The sequence below is a fragment of the Hyperolius riggenbachi genome, chromosome 8, assembly GCF_040937935.1.
Source record: "Hyperolius riggenbachi isolate aHypRig1 chromosome 8, aHypRig1.pri, whole genome shotgun sequence".
NCBI classification, from domain to species: Eukaryota; Metazoa; Chordata; class Amphibia; order Anura; family Hyperoliidae; genus Hyperolius; species Hyperolius riggenbachi.
Genome location: NC_090653.1, coordinates 253,519,561 through 253,544,540, shown reverse-complemented (window position 1 = coordinate 253,544,540; position 24,980 = coordinate 253,519,561). Strand labels below are relative to the sequence as shown.

General features: G+C 48.2%; 1 long non-coding RNA gene and 1 pseudogene across 1 annotated transcript; one reads left to right on the top strand and one right to left on the bottom strand.

The window, feature by feature from the left end:
- The window catches only part of LOC137527762 (uncharacterized), a 205,656-nt pseudogene that overhangs the window by 52,360 nt on the left and 128,316 nt on the right, over positions 1 to 24,980 (top strand).
- LOC137527765 (uncharacterized) lies at positions 4,403 to 17,380 on the bottom strand. The gene is made up of 2 exons (XR_011023213.1): positions 17,125 to 17,380; positions 4,403 to 4,595 (listed from the first exon to the last, which is right to left on the bottom strand). It is a non-coding gene; the product is annotated as an uncharacterized lncRNA (long non-coding RNA).

Here is a 24,980-nt window from a genome sequence, read left to right as displayed (position 1 = left end):
ATCGCAGCACAAAGCAATTTTGTGAGCGTTTTGCACTTTTCCTATACCTTTCATTGTAGCAAAATCGCCCTAAAAATGGTGCAGGCAGCACTTTGCTGAGCGGAAAGCTGACGAAACGCTCAGATATGAACTATCCCATAAGGATTCATTGCACAAGCGCTTTTAAGGCGATTTTGAAAGTCGCTGGCACTTAAAAAAAAAAACGAAACGCCCTAGGTGTGAACAAGCCCTTAGTGTATGGCCACCATTATGGTCATCATCTTAAAAGAATTGATCCGTCAGGTCAGTTTGGGGGGCTGAGTCCTGTACAGACCCCTCGATGTGCAATGAGTGACATGCACTGTATCTATGGGGGTGGGAGAGAGACAACTGAGCACAGCAAATGAACCCATGGCCACTTAAAGAGACTCTGAAGTCTCTTAAAAATCTTTTTATTATAAAATCCTGTGTAATTTGACAGCTCTACCTAAACCGACGCATCCCCGACACTGTAATCTAACTGAATCCCCCAAACTCCCCGGGGGAGCACTTCCGTGAGAGGCAGAGCTAGGTGCCGCAGCTCTGCCTCTCAGTGCGTCTGTCAGCCCAGATCGCAGCCTCTCCCCCGCCCCTCTCAGTCTTCCTTCACTGAGAGGGGCGGAAGAGAGGCGGAGATCCGCCGCTGACAGACGCGTGTGAGGCAGGGCTGCAGCTCATAGCTCTGCCTCACACGGAAGCGCTTAGGGCAGCAAAATCCACAACCAAGAAAGTCGTGGACTTTGTTGGGGGGAGTTAGGGGGGATTTAGATAGATTACAGCGGCGGGGATGCGGCGGTTTAGGTAGGGCTATCGTATTACACAGGATTTTATAATAAAAAGATGATTTTTAAGAGACTTCAGTGTCTCTTTAATGCTCACAGAAATTTGGTCACAAACCCTAATTTGTAAGAAACAGGATGCAGCAGGAAATACTGTCCACGCCACCAACCGAATAGGTTTATAAAAGTTGCCCGAGCGAAGGCGGTAACCGAAGCGAGCACTGACCTATGAAGGAAGCGGCAGCTGGCCTATGAGGTTTCCCGCTGGGTCCCCTCAAGTAAACTATTGCCAGGAGGGGGACAATGCACCTGGGCAGGGGCGTAACTAGAGGGGAGCAGCCCCAGCAATCACAGGGGGGCCCAGAGCTGTGGGGGGCCCCCGACTACTAACCTTCCCTTCCATACTTCACATCAGAAGTATTTGTGGCTACACTTGTTATGGGTGTAAAGATCCTGATGGCCACACTTGTTTTATGACCCTTGTGAGATGGGCTGGGAAGCAAGGGTAGGGGTGCAAACATTGGGAGGGCCCCATCAAAGTTTCGCAGGGGGGTCCTGTGTAGTTACACCACTGCACCTGGGTTGCTGGCATTCCAGATATTCTGGTGAGCTCTGAGGAAACCTGTGTACTTCTTCAATTCTAGCCTGAGTCACATGGCAGACAGACTTGACCAATTGTTCTTCTACTCTTGCTAGCTCCGTGCCATTCTGTCAGGTGCCACTCCATTACTCCCCTTAACACACACACACACACACACACACACACACACACACACACAGTATACACACACACACAGACACACACACAGACACAGACACACACACACACACAGTACAGACACACACACACAGACACACACACACAGTACAGACACACACACACACAGACACACACACACACAGTACAGACACACACAGACACACACACCCAGTACAGACACACACACACAGTACACACAGACACACACACACAGTATACACACACACACAGACACACACACACAGACACACACACACACACACACAGTACAGACACACACACACAGTATACACACACACACAGACACACACACACAGACACACACACACACACACACACACAGTACAGACACACACACACACAGACACACACACACAGTACAGACACACACACAGTACACACACACAGACACACACACACAGTACACACACACACACACACAGACACACACACACAGTACACACAGACACACACACACACAGTACACACACACAGACACACACACACAGTACACAGTACACACACACACACACACACACACACACAGACACACACACACAGTACACACACACACAGTACACACACACACAGACACACACACACACAGTACACACACAGACACACACACACACACACACACACACAGCAATACAACGTGTTGGTAGCCTAGAGGCTAACACTTCTGTACAGACTCGGCCCCAAAGGAATTGAGTCATGGGTGACAGTCTTTGTATCTGTGTAGGGCTTACAACTCCTGCTGTATTTTTTTTTTTTGAAGGTGCTGACTGGTGACTGTCTATTAGGCCTTATTCACACCTGAAAACTCAAGCATTTTGCGTTTTTGTGAGCTGATTTGGTTTTTCCCCTCCCGGCGCTCCACTGCGCGCTGCGTTTTTGGAAAAAGTGCTTTTCTAAGCGCTTTGCCAGAGCGGTTTTGAGATTCACTCCGATGCAAATCAGGAAGTGAACTCGGAAAAGAATAAATACAATGTTTTTATTCTAAAAAACGTAATCACCGTATAAAACGGTTTTATGAGCATTTACCGCTCTTCCTATACCTTCCACTATATGAGAATCACCCCAAAAATGGTACAGGCACCGCTTTGCTGAACACACTGCGCACGAACTGTGCTGATATGAACCTTCTCATAAAGATTCATTGCACAAGCATTTTGTGGGCGCCTGCGCTTGAAGAAAGGCCCGGAAACACTCCTAGTGTGAACGAGCTCTCTGTCATTCCGAGCAAGCAATAGTCAGTGTCCATCCGTTCCTGTAAAACCCCAGCCCAATTTCTTTCAGTGCTTCCAGCGTAAACAAAACCTTCCTCCCCTTTTATTTATTTTTTAGCAAATGTACAATGGGAGTGGATTTAATGTTTGCCTGGAGTTAGGTGAGATCTGGCTGCTAGGACCATCAAAGGCGCCCACTATCTGTTCTGTAGACATAGGACTAGTGTAGTAAACCCATCCTATTGCTAACAATGGGGATTCAGTGAGTGTATAGGCACCTTGCTGGGGAATGGTGACAGGAATAGCTCTCAGCACGGCAGGAAGGAAGGCTGATTCCACAATAGCCTGCAGATGAAGCGCAACCACCCCCAGAGGTGGAGGACACGGCTATACAGTACAACAATGGTGTGTGTGTGTGTCCGCCTATGTGTACAGCTCCTGTGTGCTCCCGAGTGTCACTGCATGCTGGGAGCTCTGTGCTGACCGCAAGGTGGACTCCAGTGAGGACTACATTCTGCAGAAGGCAACTTTAGGTGAGCAAAGCTGTTCCTGATCCTGACTGGGGCTGTCAGATGGACGGAATCTGCTGCAAGTCCCTGCAGAAGTCCAGGTGTTAAAGGGTAGCTGAACTGAGAGGGAAATGGAGGCTGACATATTTATTTCCTTTTAAACAATACCAGTTGCCTGGCTGCCCTGCTGATCTCTTAGGCTGCAGAAGTGTCTGAATTGCACCAGAAACAAGCATGTGGCTAATCTAGTCAGACTTCAGTCAGAGCATCTGATCTGCATGCTTGTTCAGGGTCTATGGCTAAAAGTAATAGAGGCAGAGGATCAGCAAGACAGCCAGGCAACTGGTATTGTTTAGAGATAAATTGGGCATGGCAGCCTCCATTGCCCTCGCACTTCAGGTTCCCTTTTGAGTGAACATTGACGGTAGAATATTTTCCTCAGAGGCGCTCATATGATCATATTTGTGGGAGCGTAAGTAATCGGAAAATACGGTATAATCTCTTTATAGTAATCTCCAAGGGACCAGGAAAAGTGGTTTACTGTATCAGAAGTTTACTGTATCAGAAATTGTCCTAGAAATGGCCCAGCATGCCCTGGTACATTCTCTGCTGCAATGGAGCAACGCTGTCCTCCAATTGGAGGTACAGTACAAGCACTTGCACATTTGCTGGACTACAAGGTTAAGTATACCTTAGGGCTGCATATCCAGGCTGGACAAATTGCTGGTACAGTATCCAGGGCTCCTTAAAAATTGCAGCTGTCTGAACAGAGGCAGCCACTCACTTGTGAGTGGCTTCGATACCTCTGTGGGCGGGACTCGCAGCATGTGTCCTGCAAAACCTTCTGCTCACACTTGAGCCAATCATGAAGCCTCTCTTCAATATGCAGCCAATCATAAGCCACTCGCATCTTTAATGCAAGTGGTTCCAACACCTTCTCTGGTGGGACTTGGCACTCTCCTCTCCACTCTCCTTAGTTTTGCAGTGAGCAGGCTTGCTCTGATGTGAACTACATGTGAAAGCAGCCTGTACTGCACTCCACACTCTACAAGGAGCACGTTTGCTAATAAGGGAAGAGATACCTGGTAGTGAGTGTGTACAATCATGTGGGAGGACAGTGATGATAGTTTTATTGGTGATTGGAAAGTGGAAGTGGTAACGCTGCATTCTCCTTAGTTTACGTTCACATTATTCCTCATTTTCCCAAGGCTGCTTATTTGTACAGTGCTGTATATCCAGCGCCGGTGCCATTATTCTCGTCTTACAAATGTTATCAGGCGTCAACTCCTCTGCAACCAGCCTAAAGAGAGCAGCAGACCATGAGTTTCACACTGACGCATGCACCACCCACTGTTTACTATATACAGAGGCAGCGTCATGTAGGGGCCAAAAAACATGTTAACTATAACAGATGTTTTATTATATCAGACTTTAGTATACCAGACGTTGCTCCCATAGACTTATAATGGAGATTGGCCGGGACCAGGAGAGGTAGTTTACTATATCAGAGTTTATTATAACGAGATTATACAGTAATTATCGACTGTTCCCATAAACAGCATGAACAAGACTCTCTCTCTTCAGATATGATCATAAAATGCAACATTCCGGTTGACAAAATGCTGTATTAAATCCACTATTGAAATTCTTCCATGTTCATTTGTTTTGTTATCCATACTGCATGGTTTTCTGTACAACCGATCGCATCTGAGGAAAATATTGTACCGTGGGCAAGTCACAAAGCTGCTAATAATTCTTGAGTTGATGCATATTCTGCAAATGTATGCCACTTGGAAAAGGACCAATCCAATGCAATAAATTCCAAGCTGCACAAAATATTTGCATAACATTTGCATTAACTTACATGCTAGTGCCACAAGGCCCGAGTTTTTTGCACACGCACACACACACACACACACACACTTAGTTGCCCACAGGGATCTACGTTCAATCCCCCAAGCATCAGCGGGGGACTGACTGCTGTACAGACAAATAGCTACCCCTGTTAGCCAGCATTGTGTTGATATGGAGGGGGGAGGGGGGGGCGGTGAGGGGGGAGAGACGGCGGCTGGCAGGCGCTGCTCAGGTGGGAGAACAGCGGACTCAACTGTACAAGATGATCGAGCAGTCCAGATGCTCGTCGATGCATCAAAAGGTGAGGGGGGGATTGGGGGCCGCCATACATGCGCCAGATTCATTGCAGAGGTGGCATAGAATGGTCATCTTGGCCAAGAACAATCTAGCGTGTTGAGTAGAAAGCTTTAGGGCTCGTTTCCACTATCGCGAATCCGCATACGTCCAATGCATGCGGATTCGCACATGTAATGCAAGTGGATGGGCCTGTTTCCACTGTAGCGTTGTTGAGGTGCGTTTTTTTCAGCGGTGAAAAAACGCACAAGAGCCGCAGAATTCGCCTGCGAGTGGAATGCATGTTAATCGTATGTATTTAATAGGGAAATCGCATGCGGTTTCCCCATGCGTTTTTTGCCGCGAATTCGCATAGGTACCAATGTAAATTCACACAGGCAGTGACATGGTTAAAATCGCATACACCCTCACCTATGCGAATTTGCATGCGAATTCACGGCAAAAAACGCATGGGGAATCGCATCCGCATGCGATTTCATCAGCGGTGGAATCCAGGCGATTCCACACCGCAATAGTGGAAACGAGCCCTTAGGCCTTTCCACCGATCCATGGCAATTTGCCGCCCCGTCACTTTGGTGCAGTTTCTGCCAGTGAAATTATGAGCCGTGTTGATTAATATTCCCCCTCCGAGTCATAGCAACTTGGAGAGAGGAGTAATTTGGGGTCCAGCGACCGCCGGAACCCCAAATTACTCCATAGCATTGTAGCTATAGCGGTGCCCAATTCAGCCGGTGCGCACCGTGTGCTAAGAAGCCCTTCATCAAAAAATTTAAAACGCTATTTATTTATTTTTTTTACATTTTTTTTTTATATATTTATTTTACTTTTTACACCATTTAACTTTTCTTGTATTTGGTTTTCCTTACACCTTTCAGTTTGTTTCCATTAGTTTTTCTTTTTTAGTAGCAGTAGATTATTGTACCTTGTTAGCCATTAGTAAAATCGGGATGTTGCCATTTATTTATTTATTGACAACTTTAAAGAGAGGGATTATTTCCTTATAAACACCAGTTGCCTTGTAGCCCAGCTTATCTATTTGGCTGCAGTGGTGTCTGAATAACACGCATGCAGCTAATCTTGTCCGATCTGACAATGGGTATCATTCATAAAGCATTTCCGCATGCGGAAATGCTTAACACCGGTGACTTTCCCGACCACTCAGCATAAGCCCCATTCATAAAGGCTCTTTCCGCATGAAAAAGTGACAGAGCGATACATTTCCGCCTTGTGCGGAGTTTTTCTAGATTAATCTAGAAAAAGTAACAAACACATCCATTCATAAAGATTAGAGCAAGCGGTATCCGGAAGGAAAATACCGCTTGCTCGACAGTAGCGATAGGCGGGCGGAATACATATAAATGAATGGGAGGGACCTCCCAAGCAGCATCAGACAGAGCAGCGCAGGGAGGGAATCGGGCAGCTTTTAAGTTTCCGCATGCCTACCGCCACGCTGCCGCCAGCTTCCTCCAGAAAACCTCCGCACTTCTTCCGCAACAGGCAGACTTCTTTATGAATGGCCACCCAGAAGTCTTATATACCGGTTGCGGAGAAGAACGGTGTTTTCCCGCACTACCGACAGCCTGTTTATGAATGATACCCATAGTCAGAAACCTTTCATCTGCTGCATGCTTGTTCAGGGTCTGTGGCTAAAAGTATTAGAGGCAAAAGATCAGCAGGATAGCCAAGTAACTGGTATTGTTTAAAAGGAAATAAATATGGCCGCCTCTATATTCTTCTCACTACAGTAGTCCTTTAAAAGGAAAAGGGTAAGCTTTCAGATAATAAGCTTTTTTCTTTTAAGTAAGCCAATAAATGGTATTCTCTTGATGCAAAACTTACTGTTTTTGTTTTTTTTTGTTTGCGTGTTTATTTTTTATTTGTGGTTTGCATTCTGTCTCTGGGAAGTTGATCTGATTGGCTTAGCTAGTAAAAATGCATACAGGATTTTTTTTGTCTGTTTTGTGATTTCACTGACTTTATTAGAATAGAACTACAAAAAGCACAGAAATGCAGCGTGCAAAGTATTTGTTTCCACGAGGGTGATGCTTCTCTTCCTGAAATACAAAGTAACACACGTGACATTGTACAATTAGCATCCCTGGCGATTGATAAAACGCATGTGCCTGTGAGATTGGATTGAATGGCGTGTAGTCGGATACTCAGTGACACGTGAATTGGCAGGAGGATTTCATTCTATTGACTTCTGATTAGAGACTATGCATAGGGCTGGATGTTTGCTGACTCTGTAATCAGCTGCCTTAAACAAGCAAACCTCTGTTACACAGCGGCGCCTGACCTGCTGAGCCAGCCCTGAGGAATGCATGCCGCTACCAGGACCCAGCCCTACCTGTCCGCACTACATGGGGGAGCCCTACCTGCCTGCACTACATGGGGGAGCCCTACCTGCCCACTCTACATGGGGGGAGCCATACCTGCCTGCACTACATGGGGAGCCCTACCTGCCTGCACTACATGGGGGGAGCCCTACCTGCCTGCACTACATGGGGGGAGCCCTACCTGCCTGCACTACATGGGGGAGCCCTACCTGCCTGCACTACATGGGGGAGCCCTACCTGCCTGCACTACATGGGGGAGCCCTACCTGCCCACTCTACATGGGGGGAGCCATACCTGCCTGCACTACATGGGGGAGCCCTACCTGCCTGCACTACATGGGGGGAGCCCTACCTGCCTGCACTACATGGGGGAGCCCTACCTGTCCACACTACATGGGGGAGCCCTACCTGCCTGCACTACATGGGGGAGCCCTACCTGCCCGCACTACATGGGGGAGCCCTACCTGCCCGCACTACATGGGGAGCCCTACCTGCCCGCACTACATGGGGGAGCCCTACCTGCCCGCACTAAATGGGGGAGCCCTAGCTGCCCACACTACATGGGGGAGCCCTACCTGCCTGCACTACATGGGGGAGCCCTACCTGCCTGCACTACATGGGGGAGCCCTACCTGCCCGCACTAAATGGGGGAGCCCTAGCTGCCCACACTACATGGGGGAGCCCTACCTGCCTGCACTACATGGGGGAGCCCTACCTGTCCGCACTACATGGGGGAGCCCTACCAGTCCACACTACATGGGGGAGCCCTACCTGCCCGCACTACATGGGGGAGCCCTACCTGCCCACACTACATGGGGGAGCCCTACCTGCCCGCTCTACATGGGGGAGCCCTACCTGCCCGCACTACATGGGGGAGCCCTACCTGCCCGCACTAAATGGGGGAGCCCTAGCTGCCCACACTACATGGGGGAGCCCTACCTGTCCACACTACATGGGGGAGCCCTACCTGCCCGCACTACATGGGGGAGCCCTACCTGCCCGCACTAAATGGGGGAGCCCTAGCTGCCCACACTACATGGGGGAGCCCTACCTGTCCACACTACATGGGGGGAGCCCTACCTGTCCACACTACATGGGGGAGCCCTACCTGTCCACACTACATGGGGGAGCCCTACCTGCCCACTCTACATGGGGGGAGCCCTACCTGCCTGCACTACATGGGGGAGCCCTACCTGCCTGCACTACATGGGGGAGCCCTACCTGCCCACTCTACATGGGGGGAGCCCTACCTGCCTGCACTACATGGGGGAGCCCTACCTGCCTGCACTACATGGGGGGAGCCCTACCTGCCCGCACTACATGGGGAGCCCTACCTGCCCGCACTACATGGGGGAGCCCTACCTGCCCGCACTACATGGGGGAGCCCTACCTGTCCACACTACATGGGGGAGCCCTACCTGTCCGCACTACATGGGGGAGCCCTAGCTGCCCGCACTACATGGAGCCCTACCTGCCCGCACTACATGGGGGAGCCCTACCTGCCCGCACTACATGGGGGAGCCCTACCTGCCCGCACTACATGGGGGAGCCCTACCTGCCCGCACTACATGGGGGAGCCCTACCTGCCTGCACTACATGGGGGAGCCCTACCTGTCCGCACTACATGGAGGAGCCCTACCTGCCCGCACTACATGGGGGAGCCCTACCTGCCCGCACTACATGGGGGAGCCCTACCTGTCCACACTACATGGGGGAGCCCTACCTGCCCACTCTACATGGGGGGAGCCCTACCTGCCCGCACTACATGGGGGAGCCCTACCTGCCCGCACTACATGGGGGAGCCCTACCTGCCCGCACTACATGGGGGAGCCCTACCTGTCCACACTACATGGGGGAGCCCTACCTGCCCACTCTACATGGGGGGAGCCCTACCTGCCTGCACTACATGGGGGAGCCCTACCTGCCCGCACTACATGGGGGAGCCCTACCTGCCCGCACTACATGGGGGAGCCCTACCTGCCCGCACTACATGGGGGAGCCCTACCTGTCCACACTACATGGGGGAGCCCTACCTGCCCACTCTACATGGGGGGAGCCCTACCTGCCTGCACTACATGGGGGAGCCCTACCTGCCCGCACTACATGGGGGAGCCATACCTGTCCGCACTACATGGGGGAGCCCTACCTGCCCGCACTACATGGGGGAGCCCTACCTGCCCGCACTACATGGGGGAGCCCTACCTGTCCACACTACATGGGGGAGCCCTACCTGCCCACTCTACATGGGGGGAGCCCTACCTGCCTGCACTACATGGGGGAGCCCTACCTGCCTGCACTACATGGGGGAGCCCTACCTGCCCACTCTACATGGGGGGAGCCCTACCTGCCTGCACTACATGGGGGAGCCCTACCTGCCTGCACTACATGGGGGGAGCCCTACCTGCCCGCACTACATGGGGAGCCCTACCTGCCTGCACTACATGGGGGAGCCCTACCTGCCCGCACTACATGGGGGAGCCCTACCTGTCCACACTACATGGGGGAGCCCTACCTGCCCACTCTACATGGGGGGAGCCCTACCTGCCTGCACTACATGGGGGAGCCCTACCTGCCCGCACTACATGGGGGAGCCATACCTGTCCGCACTACATGGGGGAGCCCTACCTGCCCGCACTACATGGGGGAGCCCTACCTGCCCGCACTACATGGGGGAGCCCTACCTGTCCACACTACATGGGGGAGCCCTACCTGCCCACTCTACATGGGGGGAGCCCTACCTGCCTGCACTACATGGGGGAGCCCTACCTGTCCGCACTACATGGGTGAGCCCTACCTGCCCGCACTACATGGGTGAGCCCTACCTGCCCGCACTACATGGGGGAGCCCTACCTGCCCGCACTACATGGGGGAGCCCTACCTGTCCGCACTACATGGGGGAGCCCTACCTGCCCGCACTACATGGGGGAGCCCTACCTGCCCGCACTACATGGGGGAGCCCTACCTGCCCGCACTACATGGGGGAGCCCTACCTGCCCGCACTACATGGGGGAGCCCTACCTGCCCGCACTAAATGGGGGAGCCCTAACTGCCCACACTACATGGGGGAGCCCTAGCTGCCCGCACTACACGGGGGAGCCCTAGCTGCCCGCACTACATGGGGGAGCCCTACCTGCCCGCTCTACATGGGGGAGTCCTACCTGCCCGCACTACATGGGGGAGCTCTAGCTGCCCGCACTACATGGGGGAGCCCTAGCTGCCCGCACTACATGGGGGAGCCCTACCTGCCCACACTACATGGGGGAGCCCTACCTGCCCGCTCTACAATGGGGAGTCCTACCTGCCCGCACTACATGGGTGAGCCACATAGCATAGAACCAACCTCCTTGTGCTTCCCGTAGTTGCATGTCATGTGACAATTAGCAGCCGCAAGGCAATGGACTCTGTGGTTTGAAGTTGCATTGAAGAGGAGTGATGAGAATCTGCCCCACTACTGGAACAAGATAGAGTATCAGGATAAAAAGGAGACACCGAGAGCCCAATATAGTATGCACTGGAATTGGTGGAAATGAAAGGGTAAGTATAGTGTTAGACTCGCAAGTCTGGGTTACCGTCCAGGCAACCACTTTATAGGCAGGTGGGGAGTATTAGACCTCTGTATACAGCTGTGAATTATTAATAAACTATATGGGTATGATATACCAGCAGTTCTGGGGGTAATCCTTTGTCTTGGGGAAGGGGGGTATTCTGTAGCTCTGTCACCTCTACAGCCCCATCTGCTGTTTGGACAGGGAATAATTATCAATGCACTGTGTGGCCTATCCTGTAAGCAGTCTGATTGCCTTAATAAATTACACAAAATGGAGTGCGCTACCCCCTCCCAATGTCCAAAACCTGTTCCGACAGTCCTTATAACCACTTCTTTTGCTGTTCAGCATCCACTATCCAGACACTCCAGGATGTATGTCCGTGATGGAAGTATCACATGTATGGAGAGAAAACCAAAAAGAAAAGAAAAGAAAATCATAGTGCAATCCTGTAGGTATCAGAACGCAGGGACCTTCACCCCATGGGGTGAAGGTCCCTGCGTTCTGATACCTACAGGATTGCACTATGATTTTCTTTTCTTTTTGGTTTTCTCTCCATACATGTGATACTTCCATCACGGACATACATCCTGGAGTGTCTGGATAGTGGATGCTGAACAGCAAAAGAAGTGGTTATAAGGACTGTCGGAACAGGTTTTGGACATTGGGAGGGGGTAGCGCACTCCATTTTGTGTAATTTATTGATCCTTTGATGTACATGTGGCATCTGTGTTTGAGTTGCAGCAGGCCCTAGGGTAGAGGGGAGTGGGAGAGGAGGGGAGCGCAATTGACAAACTCTTTTTGAATAGTCTGATTGCCTTGTTCTTCCAGTGCTTGAAACATGTTACACTGGTCTCTCTATTCAAGGCCTAATGCTGGAAATACACGCTGCGCTTTTGCGGCTCGATTCTGCCGCTGATCGATTCCCCGCTCAATTTTGCGCCAGATTCTCATCTTCCATTCGTTTTTCTTATCTTTTCCCATTGTTCCCTATGCGAAATCGGGCGTGGAATCGATCGGGCATGTTGGAAATGATCAATCGAGCCATCTAAATGGCTCAAAAGCGCACCGTGTATTCCCAGCATTAGGCCCGGTTCACATTAGCGTTCTGAGCCAAATGGATCCGGATGGCTCAGTCCGTGGCCCGGTTCACATAGTGAAAACGGATCTGATCAATGATTGATCGGATCAGTTTTCATTTAGCAAATACATACCTAATTTTCAGTAGTAGCCGGCGGTAGAGGATTCCTCTTCTTCCGCTGTGACTACACAGCTCGTCATGTGACTAGGAAGAAGACTGAAGCCTCTACCGCCGGCTACTACTGAAAATTAGGTATGTATAAACCCTCCCTCACCCACCCACCCGGCTGCTGCACCCTCCCCTCACCCTCCCGTCGCTAGATTTGCGTCCCCACATCCCCCATGGAACAGTCCGTTTCTTCACTAGTGTGAATAAACGTTCTAAATCCCATTGCCCCCAAATGCTGCAGTATTTTTTGTCCAGATCCGTTCCGCTGGGCAGAACGGTCCAGAAAATTAAGGCCTGCAGCATTGTTTAGATCCGTGGACCGGAACGTATCCGTATCAAGGGACGCATGTGAATGGATCCATAGGTTAACATTGGATCCATTCACATCTGTTCCGTTCGTACAGTATACGGTCCGGTTCTGATCCGCTAAAAAAGCTAATGTGAACCGGGCCTGAAAGAAAATCTGTAAACAAAAAACATCCCCTTGGGGGGTACAGTACTTACCTCGGGAGGAGGAAGCCTCTGGATCCTAATAGGGCTTCCTCCTCCGTCCCGGCGATCCAGTGCTGTCAGCCCCGGAACACCAGAAAGGGAAATATTTTACCTACCGCGATCCTGCGCAGTAGTGGCTTTCCAATCGGATACAGGGGGAAATAGCCGAGCCAGATCGGGTCCGCTTTACTTTACAGGTGTCTCACGTCAGATTGAAACGATAATTTCCGTCATGTCACATCTGCAGTCTATCGATAACCGGATCGGTGTTCAGATCACTACTCCTTAAATCGATCCTGTTATAGATTGGGAGCTGATTGGGCATGTGGAAAAGTATTGTTTCAACCCCTCGATTTAACGGGGAATTGCATTGTGCATACTTAGCATAAGCCTTTTAAGGGCGAAGAGTAATTCAAAGATTGCTGTTCCGTGTTGGACTTCATGCTATATTCATACCATGCAACTTCCCCTCAGATCGATGGATCCAGAGATGGAGTAAGTTGTAATCGGACCCTAGGCAAGGCAGTAGATTTGGGGCCCCCTTGTGGTCTTTTTGGTAAACTGAAGTGGAGAGAGGTCAGAAAATGTAGGAGTTAAAGGGGAACTGAAGAGAGAGGTATATGGAGGCTGCCATGTTTATTTCCTTTTAATCAATACCAGTTGCCTGGCAGCCCTGCTGATCCTCTGCCTCTAATACTATTAGCCATAGCCCCTGAACAAGCATGCAGCAGATCAGGTGTTTCAGACTTTAAAGACAGATCTGACAAGACTAGCTGCATGCTTGTTGCTGGTGTTATTCAGATACTACTGCAGAGAAATAGACCAGCAGGGCTGCCAGGCAACTGGTATTGCTTAAAAGGAAATAAATATGGCCTCTGTATACCTCTTACTTCAGTTCCCCTTTAACTCTTGGCACACTCAGGCCTCTCTCACAGTAGGACATTGCGTTTTGATGCGACGTTAAAGTCGCAACGCAAATTACAACGCAATGCCCCCCAAAAAAGTCGCAAAGCAACTTAATGCCCGTTACGGTCGCATACAGTAGAGCATACAGGCAATGAAAAGTATGTTTGCAAGTTATTGCTGAGCATGTGCAAACAGTCCAACGCAGCTAATAACGTGTATAACGCACAGCATGCAGCACTTTCACTGAACGTGCAGCGGTAGTCACCAACGCAATGTGTGCACTGTGAACGGGGCATTGATTTTTCATTGCAGTGAGTTATTCTGCGTTAAGGCCTCTTTCACAGTGGGACGTTAAAGTTGCACGTTGTAAAAATTTATAAGGCAGACTAACGCACAGCAATGCAAAGTCTGTGCGACATTCACAGTGCACACGTTTCGTTGTGTGTAACGTGTAGCAATATTTGGAGAGTGCTGCATACTGTGCGTTTAGCAATACCTTTGCTGCGTTGTGTGTTGCACATGCTCAGTAATGTTTTGTTTGTAACGCATGCCACGTTTTTGTTCCATCAGTATGCAACGAAAACGGCGCACCAAGAGACACATAACGCAGTGTAAAATAACGTCCAATATCATAACCTACATGCGTTGCATTAGGGGCACGTTGTGCGACTTTAACGTCGCAACAAACGCAACGTCCCACTGTGAAAGAGGCCTAAATGTTGTTTTAACGTGCGACTTTAACGTCCCACTGTAAGGCCTGGAACCCACTGAAATCCGCAAACGCAAAACGCAACCGCTAGCGTTTTGCATGAGCGGTTTGCAAGCGGATTCATGCGAGTTTTCGGTCGCGTTTTGCAACAGTGTATTTTTTTCCTCAGCGGTTGTGTAGCGTTTTGCGTTTTGCGTTTTTATTCTGATTGGTCCTGTGAATTATTTTTAATTTTGTTACAGTGTGCTGAACCGCAAAACTCTAGCAAAACCGCTCAGTTTAGGTTTTGCTGAGCGTTTCTGCTAGCGTTTCAATACTTTACATTGAAGCGCTAACGCTTCCAAAATGCTGCATGTCCTGCGTTTGCGTTTCTGGGAAACGCAAACGCTCCTGTGGAAGTTGCCCCATCCATTAACATCAGCTGAGCGTTTTGGCAAAACGCTAGCGTATCGCAGCGCTGCCAAAATGCTCAAAAAAACGCTCTTGTGGGTTCCAGCCCTGAAAGAGGCCTTGCGTGCAAATATTCAAACAAATGCAACTGCAGGAATAAATCATCCAGGCACCACTGCTGTCCCTACAGCGTAGATCAGCCTTTCTCAACCTTTTTACGCTGGAGGAACCCTGCAAATAGCTTTTGGATCTCAAGGAACCCCTGCAAACAATTTTTTGATCTCGAGGAACCCCTGCATTTATTTTTCCGGAAGCATGGTCTTTAAAAGTATGTGTGGCTGTTTATTTCACCACCCCCATTACACTCATTATACTGCCTCCTAAGCCCCTAATTCAGTGCTTCTTGTTACAGTACCACCTATTATAGTGAGCTCCATTATACATCCCCCACGATGGGGGAAAATGCCAAGGAACCCCTGCAGAGTACTCAAGGAACCCTGGTTGAGAAAGCCTGGCGTAGATAAAAACCGGGGTCTTAGGGCCATTGCACACCAAAAAGTGCTAGCGTAATCAAAACTCTTAGGGCCCTTTTCCACTAGCAATCGCTAGTGCTTGCGCTAAATGCTAGCCATTGCGATTCAGCAAAGTCCCTTTTCTTCCCGGCCATTGTGATGTTGCTATATTTAAAATCGCTAGGGATTTGCGATTCAGCATCGCAATCGCCGCAAGTGGAAAAGGGCCCTTAGTGCTTTTTGAAGTTATTTTTTTTTCTTCTTGGCGATTCTAGGCATGTGCCTTGCGATTTGCTAAGTATGCCTAGTGATATTTGGTGTAGTGTTTTTTTCATATTTTGTTACAGTAGAGCTGTAACTGAATAGCTTCTGTAACAAAAATGCTTGGAAAATCGCTCTGATCTAGCGCTTTTCAGAGCGATTTTTCCACTTTTCTATACTTAACATTGAGGCTGAATCGCCTCAAAAATCGGCAAATGCCGCAGGGCCCGTGTTTGCGTTTGTGGAAAAAAATCACATCGCTCTAGTGTGCACCATTCCATTCAAATACATTAGCCAAGCGCTTTTTAAAGCGCTGACATGTTTAAAAGTGCTCGGAAGCGCGCTTGGTGTGCACCAGACCTTCGTTTCAAAAGAATGCATTTGTTTGCGTAGTCATCTACACTGCGCAGAAGTACCCAGGTATTCATAGGTGTCCTGACTCTGGCCCTGTAACATGCATAGTTTAGATCTATTCATGTTACGGAGCTAGCGTTAGGACACCTACGAATACCTGGGTACTTCTGCGCAGTGTAGGTGACTACACAAGGGAATGCATTCTGGTACTTATCCGTTAGCTGGGCGCATCCGGCAGGTGGCGCTAATTACTATTCCCCCTCCAGGCCGACATGGATAGTAGGGAAAGATGTAACTCTGGTGGAGTTTTGTCGCCACCTAGAGGATGCGCCCGGCTAACGGATAAGTACCTGCATTCTTTTGTAACTAAGACCCCGACTTTTCACTTAGCTGTAGGGATAGCAGTGATGCCTGTATGATTGATTCCTGTGAATGCATTTGTTTGAACATTTGCATGTGAGTGTGCAAAGGGTTAACTCCCTTTTGCCATTTTGCTGGCCACGCCCCCATTAGCACCTCCCTAATAACGTATTTAAATGTCCTAACTTGAGGAGATGTGCCTGAACTTTTTTTTTTTTCTTCTTAGGTCAGGAGGTGGCTGGTCGGCCCCTTGATACCCACTAGGCCCCAGGCACCTACCTAGGTTGCCTGGTGGGTGATCTGCTCTAGATGGATTGATTAATTTTCGACATGTCCAATTGGGAAAACTATCGATTGCAGTACTCAATCGATCCTTTTTTTTTTTTTTTTTGATTGAAAGCAGATTGGACATGCCGGAAATTATCGGTCAGTCTGACAGGAAAATTGCATGGTGTGTATACAGCATTACAGACACCACAATGATTCTGCCACAGGCTCCAGATTTTTGTGTGTTTTTTTTTTTATTGCCCTGGTGACACTTTTAGTGCTGAGTAAATAAACTTCTCACCTTGGTGTAGCCTGGCTGCGAGTCACACTGCGGTCACCCGAGGCAGAAGTGAAACCCCGGGGAATGTTCAGCGTTGTCTATGTAAACAGGACGACAAAACGCACTGCACTCAACCACTGCCAGCTCTATCCATCCCGCCACATAACATACAGAAACCAGTACCAGCTCTGTCCATCCTACATAACACACAGGCCACATCCTGCAGCTGCTGACTGCCTTGCTTTTGTTAGGCCTTTTTTCTATGGACTGTTGAACTGTGCTCAGCAAGCAGTTACTAGGCAGCAGTGAGCGGTTATCAAGCAGCAGCAAACAGTTGCTAGGCAGCAGCAATCAGTTTTGAGAGTTTGAGGCGTTTCACTGCCTATCAACAGTCCATGGAAAAGAGTCCTTATAAAAGGAACATGAACCTATACTGGGAGTGCACAAGTGTTTGTTTGTTTTTTTGTTGTTTTTTTCTTTTTTGCAATTAACGGTTCTTTACCACGAGCAGTTAAACTGTGTTCAGCAAGCAGTTGCCAGGCAGCAGTGAGCAGTTGCCAAGCAGCAGTGAACAGTTCTGAGAGTTTGAGAAGCATTTCACTGCCTATCAAACCTTTTCCATGAGCAGTTAATAGGCAGTGAAAAGCCGCTCAAACGCTCACAACTGTTTGCTGCTGCCTGGTAACTGCTTGCTGAGCACACAGTTCAACTGTTCGTGGAAAAGAGGCCTTGAAACTGCAGCCAGCTTAGAATTCCCACAATTGGTAGGCACTTGGCTCTTTGCAGCTATGGTACCATACAAAGCGCTGAGGGTCGGACATTTGGAGAGTGTTGCGGGAGTGGAGAGAGCGGGTTGGGGAGTATCTCTGGACAAGATCTGAGATGTATGAAGGGGAGTCATGGTTGATTGGATTTCTGAAGCCCTACACTACAGTAGCAGAATCTGTTTACAACCATTACAAGTGGTGACATGCAGCGTCTAGCACAGGGGTGTCAAACTCAAATCTAAGGTGGGCCGAAATTGAGCTTTGGGACCAAGTGGCGGGCGGACTTCAATGTCTAGTGACCCCCCCCCCCCCCCCTCATCTATACAATTCCCTGATGTTTAGTGGTCCTCCCTCCCCTATACAGTTCCCTGGTGTCTAGAGACCTTCATTCCCCTATACACTTCCCTGGAGTCTAGTTCCCCCTCCCTCCCCTATACAGTTCATTGATGTCTAGAGGCCCCCTTCCCTATCCTGTACAATTCCCTGGTATCTAGCGCTGTCCTCCACCCCATATGGCTTCCCTGGTGATCTAGTGCTTACCTTCCAATATAGCTTCTCTGGAGGTCTAGAGTAGGCCAAACATAATGCAAAGTGGGGAGAGGGCCAAATCTGATGGCTCTGAGGGCCAGATTTGGCCCACGGGCCGCAGTTTGACTTGTATGGTCTAGCCATACACTCGATGTGACATGGGCCTTAATGCAAACTCTTTCCTTTGTCTTTACTTAGGTTATACTGTCATCCGGCCGCGGACCAGGAATGGCGTTCAACCAAAGATTCGCCGGGCTGCGTCTGCAGGATCAAGGTGAGCAGGCATTGCAGAGCTAATTTATTGAAATACCTTAGTTCTATTGTTGGCACGGCTCGCTTGTTAGATTTCATGTGCGTTTTTATGGTTTTTCCAGAAACGTGATGGGTGCGCATCTAATGTATTTGAATCGCATCACATATTTGTGCATTCCGTTCTTATACCGTTTGCAATTTTTCAGCTTTTTTAATTTAAATTCAGGTGGCAGATTTGCTTTTCCTCATGTTATAATGCGAACACAGAAAAATCCTGATTTTGTGAAAAATCTTGTGATATTGAAGTTTAACCAAAAGAGGACCGACGCAGAATGAATCTACGTCCAGCTGCCGCTCTGGACGTAGATTGATCTTCCTCAAACGAAGCATCCGCCGCGATCGTGCGCACCCGAGACGGGAGATTAAGCTGTCATGACAGCTGACCTATTCCCTCAGTGATCAGGAGCCGTCACGATTGGTTCGTAATCACTATGATCACCGGCGGATCGTAGTGATCACTATTAGAGCTGCAGCAGTGGGAGGGGAAGAAGAGGATCCACTCACCTCCCTGACGTTCTCACGACAATCGTCGTTCCCCTTAGCTCTGGCTGGCATCTGCCCTCGCTCTGACTCTGTCGGGTCCCGGCTTGATGACCTCATCAAGCCGCGACCCGGAAATTAGAGTCAGTGCGAGCAGGGATATCGGCCAGAGTGGAGGGGGCTAGAGCTGCTCAGCGCCGGAGCCTGGGAGGTGAGTAAAGGCTGCTGGCCACACTGGAGACACCTGCCTACACTGGGGACACCATACCAACCTAGCCATACCGGGGATCTGGCTGCCTGACGCCCCTGTTGTATTTTATATATTAAAATCTATCTAGTGATCATTTCTTAGCTCTTTCTGTTTTTACTATGTGTGCAGATCAGTTTCAGCAGTGCTGCTAATGTTTACTAATTGTAAATGATAAAGGAATGTAGGCAAAAGATATTTCATCACCTCTTAGGATTTAACAATCTTTCCACTGAAGACGAAAGTGCTGTGTTTCACTATTTGAATGCTGTTCTGCTACCATTTTTATTTATTTTTTGTAGTAGTAGGTTTCAGGTGGAAAATCTTTTAGAGCAAAGAAGAAATGCTAAGTTTCTAACCACTTTGAGGAGGAACTACCAAAGATAGTAGTAGAGGGGAAACGATTAAGATATTGCAAAGTGAGACATTAGAAGATAAAGAATAATTTTCACAGTGCTTGCTTGGCAGTTGGAAGCAGCTGTTGTTTCCCACAATGCAGCACGATTCACAGACAGGAAACTGTCTGGGCCAAGGACTGGCAGACCCTGACCTCACACTGTGGGAGGGGCTTCTCCACAATATCAGCCATACAGAGCCCCCTGATGATCTATTGGAAAAAAGGAATACATTTCTCATGGGAAAGGGGGTGTCAGCTACTGATTGGGATGAAGTTCAATCCTGGGTTAAATTTCTACTTTAAAGGGAACCTAAAGAGAGAGAGAGATGTAGAGGTAGCCAGATTTATTTAATTTAAAACAATGCATATTGCCTGGCCTGCTGATCCTCTGCCTTTAATACTTTTAGTCATAGACCCTGAACAAGCATGCTGCAGATCAGGTGCTCTGACCAAAGTCAGACTGGATTAGCTGCATGCTTGTTTCATATGTGTGTGTGATTCAGCCACTATTGCAGCCAAAGAGATCAGCAGGACTGCCAGGCGACTGGTATAGCTTAAAGAGAAACCGTAACCCAGGATTGACCTTCATCCCAATCAGTAGCTGATACCCCCTTTCCCATGAGAAATCCTTTCCTTTTGATAAACAGACCATTAGGGGACTCTGTATGGCTGATATCGTGGTGAAACCCCTCCCACAGTGTGATGTAAGCGCTTCACAGCATTGAGGTGCTGACATCACACTGTGGGAGCCTTGTTGCATTGTGGGAAATAACAGCTGTTTCCAACTGCCAAAAAGGTAAGCAGCATCTCCTTCCACAGACATCACCTGCCAGCAGTAAAAATGTCAGCATGTGATAAATGTCAGAATGTGAATCAGGGAGAGGAAAGATTTTACAATGGGAAAACACTGACTAAATCATTTATGCATAATTATTGTAAAAATGAAGCACTTTTTACATTGTTTTCACTGGAGTTTCTCTCTTTTTATAACAAATAAATGTGGAAGCCTTGCTTTAGGTTGCCTTTAAGTTGGAATGTGAAAAATGGTGAACTTAGGCTTCTAATAAACTTGTGTTTTATACCCACCAGGAACTGACCTAAACCAGTTTGAGAAAGACTTCCTGGAGTCCCACAATAAGTACCGCAAGCTCCATGGATCTCCTCCACTAAAGCTGAATCGGGACCTGTGCAAGTCTGCTCAGAGCTGGGCTGATCACCTCCTGCCCATCAGAACCCTCCAGCACAGCAACACGGACCTAGGAGAGAACCTGTACTACAAGAGCTCCTCCAACCCCAGAGACCTGCCAGGTGGGCTGTACCTTCCAATACCAAGTTATTAGCTTTTATTCGAACTTAAAGGACGCCTATAATGAAAAATGTTTATTCCAAAATACATACATATAAAATGTACAATTCTCCCAGGGTAAAATGCACTATAAATTACTTTTTTTCCTTGTGTTGCTGTTACTTAAATTAGCGATCTGATCGGTTTTAAACTAGTCCATCTCCTCAAGGGAGATTCTCAGGTATTTATTTACAAAATATTGAATAGTTGCTCAGTGCAACTGCCAAACTGGTGTGAAAAGCGGCATCTTTGTAAAGATCCTTTACAGGTAGAGCTTTTGTAAAGAATAAAGGTAATATTAAGAATCTCCCACAAAGAGTTTGTCTAGTCCAAAATCTGTCAGGTTTTTAGTACCTACTCTAAGTGACTGTAACAGAGAAATGTACATTTTATGTGTATGTATTTTATGTATGTGTTACATTTTTCATGATGGTGTTCCTTTAAAATGGGCCTGAACTCTTGCACAGGAGACAAGGAAAACACAGAGAAATCCATGTTTATAGCCTGTCTAGTTGCAAGTAATGAGCTAGTGTAATTTGAGCTGTCAGCTGTCTGCTGAATTCTGAGCTAATATGTAAACACAGGAGATACTTCCCAGGATACCAGGAAGTAACCACTCTGCAGAATATCAGTAGGAGCTCTATAAGCTGTAACAAGAAAATGTTTTTCAGTAAAGGTTATTATGCTGTTGCTTATCATTTAGAGCAGAGAAGAAGTTCTGAGTTCAGGTCCACTTTAAATAGTCCTCTACAATAAATACCAGGGGCTGAAATGACAACACAAGTCCCCTTTCACAATATTAAACGCAGACACGTTGAGCTTTGGTTGTAACACACAACCTATAAATGAGGTGTACAGGACACAAAGCTTTTAAAATAAAAAAATAATTTTAATAGACCTGCCGTGAGTTTATGTTTCAGCCTATAAAAATCTAGCAAAATATAAAAACCTATCATTATAATGCATTAATATACTTGTAGTCATCCGGTCTGCTTCCCGATTCCATGTATAGCGCCATTACGCCAGCCAGCTACGCGTCGTCACGCCGGCCGGCATGAGACCTGCGCATGCGCAGTTCTCTAAGCTTGAATCATGCATGAGCCGGACTCTCACACCGGCCTGCGTGATGACGCATAGCTGGCCGGCGTAATGGCGCTATACATGGAAGCGGGAAGCAGACCTGACATCGGGCTGAAGTCATCCTGCAAACAGGGAAGGAGCCAGGTGGATGCCGGGTGACCTCGCAGCCTACGGTGGGCTGGAGGGAGCACAAGGTAAGTGTCAATTTTTGTTTTTATCACCTGCGCAGGGTCCCTTTAACTCTTCCCTCCCCCCCCCCCCTCCATGGTGCAAACCTTTCTGACGCATAACCTTAACTGCCCCTTCGGCACACACCCCTTTCCTGATGCCTGATTTTATCTGCCCCCTCAATGCAAACCCCCTTCTGGCACCTAATCTAAACCTGCCGCAAAGAATGCAAAAAAACAATGTTACAACATAAACATTAATATTGACCATCATTTTTTACTGGGCGTCTGGTTGCGCATTAATGCCAATGGCAGCCCCCAAATTATCCATTTACCACAGGTGCCCAAATTTCTAGTTTCCTTGAGGGGTGGGCATTTTTCTACAAATGAACTGATGTTCTGTGATATGTTTTTAAAGTTTTGTAGTTGTTTTTTTTTATTGGTGGAACATATAAACTTTGTATAATGCCAATTAAAAGCTATGTTTTATGTTAAAAACTTTACAAGACTGTAAACACCCTTCTTTATAGGTTGTTCTACAACCAGTTTATCTGGTGAACTCCTTATAAACACTGTTGTATATTCCAAAATCTCACATTGACCTTGGCGCACTTATATTTTGATCACGTTTATCACCATTGTCTTGTATTAACTACTGTAGTATTTTGTATTGTTCTGCCCTGTATGCTGTTGTACTGCGCCACGGAAGATGCTGGCGCTATATAAATAATAATAATAATATGGGAAATAGCATGTATAGGCAGCCCAGAGAGGTTGGTATCCTGGACCCCAGTGAAAGGCTACTGAGCCAGCCCACCATGATGGGGGTCCAGAAGCAGGGGACAGGTATGCTTGCTAAAAATTATTCTGGATGGTAATATTGCAGTAAATGCTAAAGGGGTCCAGACCTCACTCGATGGACCACTTGAAAGGGTGTCCGCAGAGCTGGAACAAGGTCCTCCAGCACCCAAGGCTGAGCCCCCAAAGTGCACCTCTCCATCCCCCCCACCCCAGCTGTTACACACTGATTGCTATTAGACTAAGAGGTGCCCCAGGGCCCACAACCCCCCCCCCCCCCCCAACACCTTAATCTCTAGTTATCTGGCTTCAGTCACTTCCATGGATCCCCCTTTCTTATTTCTCTCTGCTTCAAACACAATAGGGGAATGATAGCTGAGTGAGTTGCGCCCCCTCCTACACTGCGCCCTGAGGCTGGAGCCTCTCTTGCCTCGGCCCGGCCCTGGGTGTCCGACTGCTCAGAATACAATTAAAGGACCACTATCGGGAAAATTGTAAATGTATCCACTCTGCGACCGCCTAATGCAGGATGGCGGCCACAGAGTGGCTCCCCAAGGTCCGCCCAACGCGTAATTGCGTTACCTCGCCATGCGTGAGATTAGCAGGGAACGAGTGCTCGCGCAAGTGCCTGTTCCCTGCAGAAGGAGAGAGGCGGCCGCTGAGATCAGCCTGTCAGCCCACGACTAGCAGGCTTTGGATTTCAGCTCCCTGCAGAACTCCCTGTACAAGTGACAGCTCTGTGACTTCACTGCCCCTCAGACGGTCGCACAATTTAATCCCTGCCACAGTCCTATGCATTGGAGGTATAGGACTGTGTACCGCTTGCCGTCTAGAAACAATTTAGGGGGGAGAGGGGATTAATATAAATAGGGCTCTTAAAAAAAATATTTTTAATGAATTTAAAAAAAAAAACGAAAGATCACAGGAGCGATCAGAGACCACAAGCCCTGTTCCTGGCAAGCAAAGGAGGGCAGATTCATTTGTATCAGTGAGCTGTAAACTGTTAATGCTGCAGTGTGCTGAATTGTAAAAAAAATTGAATGGTTACTAGGGGGTGCAAGCCTTTGGTCCTCAACTGGTTAAAATACATAAACTAAGTATATTTCGCCCATAGTAAAATGAGCCAACAATTACTTTTCTCCTATGTTGCTGTCACTGTAGGTAGTAGAAATCTGACAGAACTAACACGTTTTAGACGTATTAGTGGCAAGAAAATGGTGTAAAATTAATTTGTGTGTTAACTTGTATGAGTGAGCAATAAACTGTTAAAGTGGACCCAAATTAAAAATACAAGATTTCAGAAATAAAATCTATTTTCTAAATTATAATAGTAAATAGCAGCCTTTTTTCATCTGCATGATGACAAATATAGAATATTTTACATTTATTGGAGGAACCCCTCCCTTCCTTTCAAAATCCGGCAAACGGGTGAAGTAGGTGGTGTCCAGCAATGGAGGAATTGCTAATGGCTGCCCCCTGTATAACATTAGTTATGAAAAGAGAAGGGTGAAAAGCATGCACTGAAATGCTCATAGGCTTGAAGGAGTGTTTATCTATCTTTGTATGTGTCAGAGTGGTGCAACTAAATATTTTTAATGAAAAAAAATGTTTGGTTTGGGTCCGCTTTAAAGTGGTACAGTGCTGAAGTGTGAAAAACTGCCTGGTCGGGGGGGGGGGGGGGGGGGTGTAAACCTGTGTGTTCCTCGAGGTTAAGCACCAGGGAATCGACCAATCAGCACCAGGATTCCACAAGGTG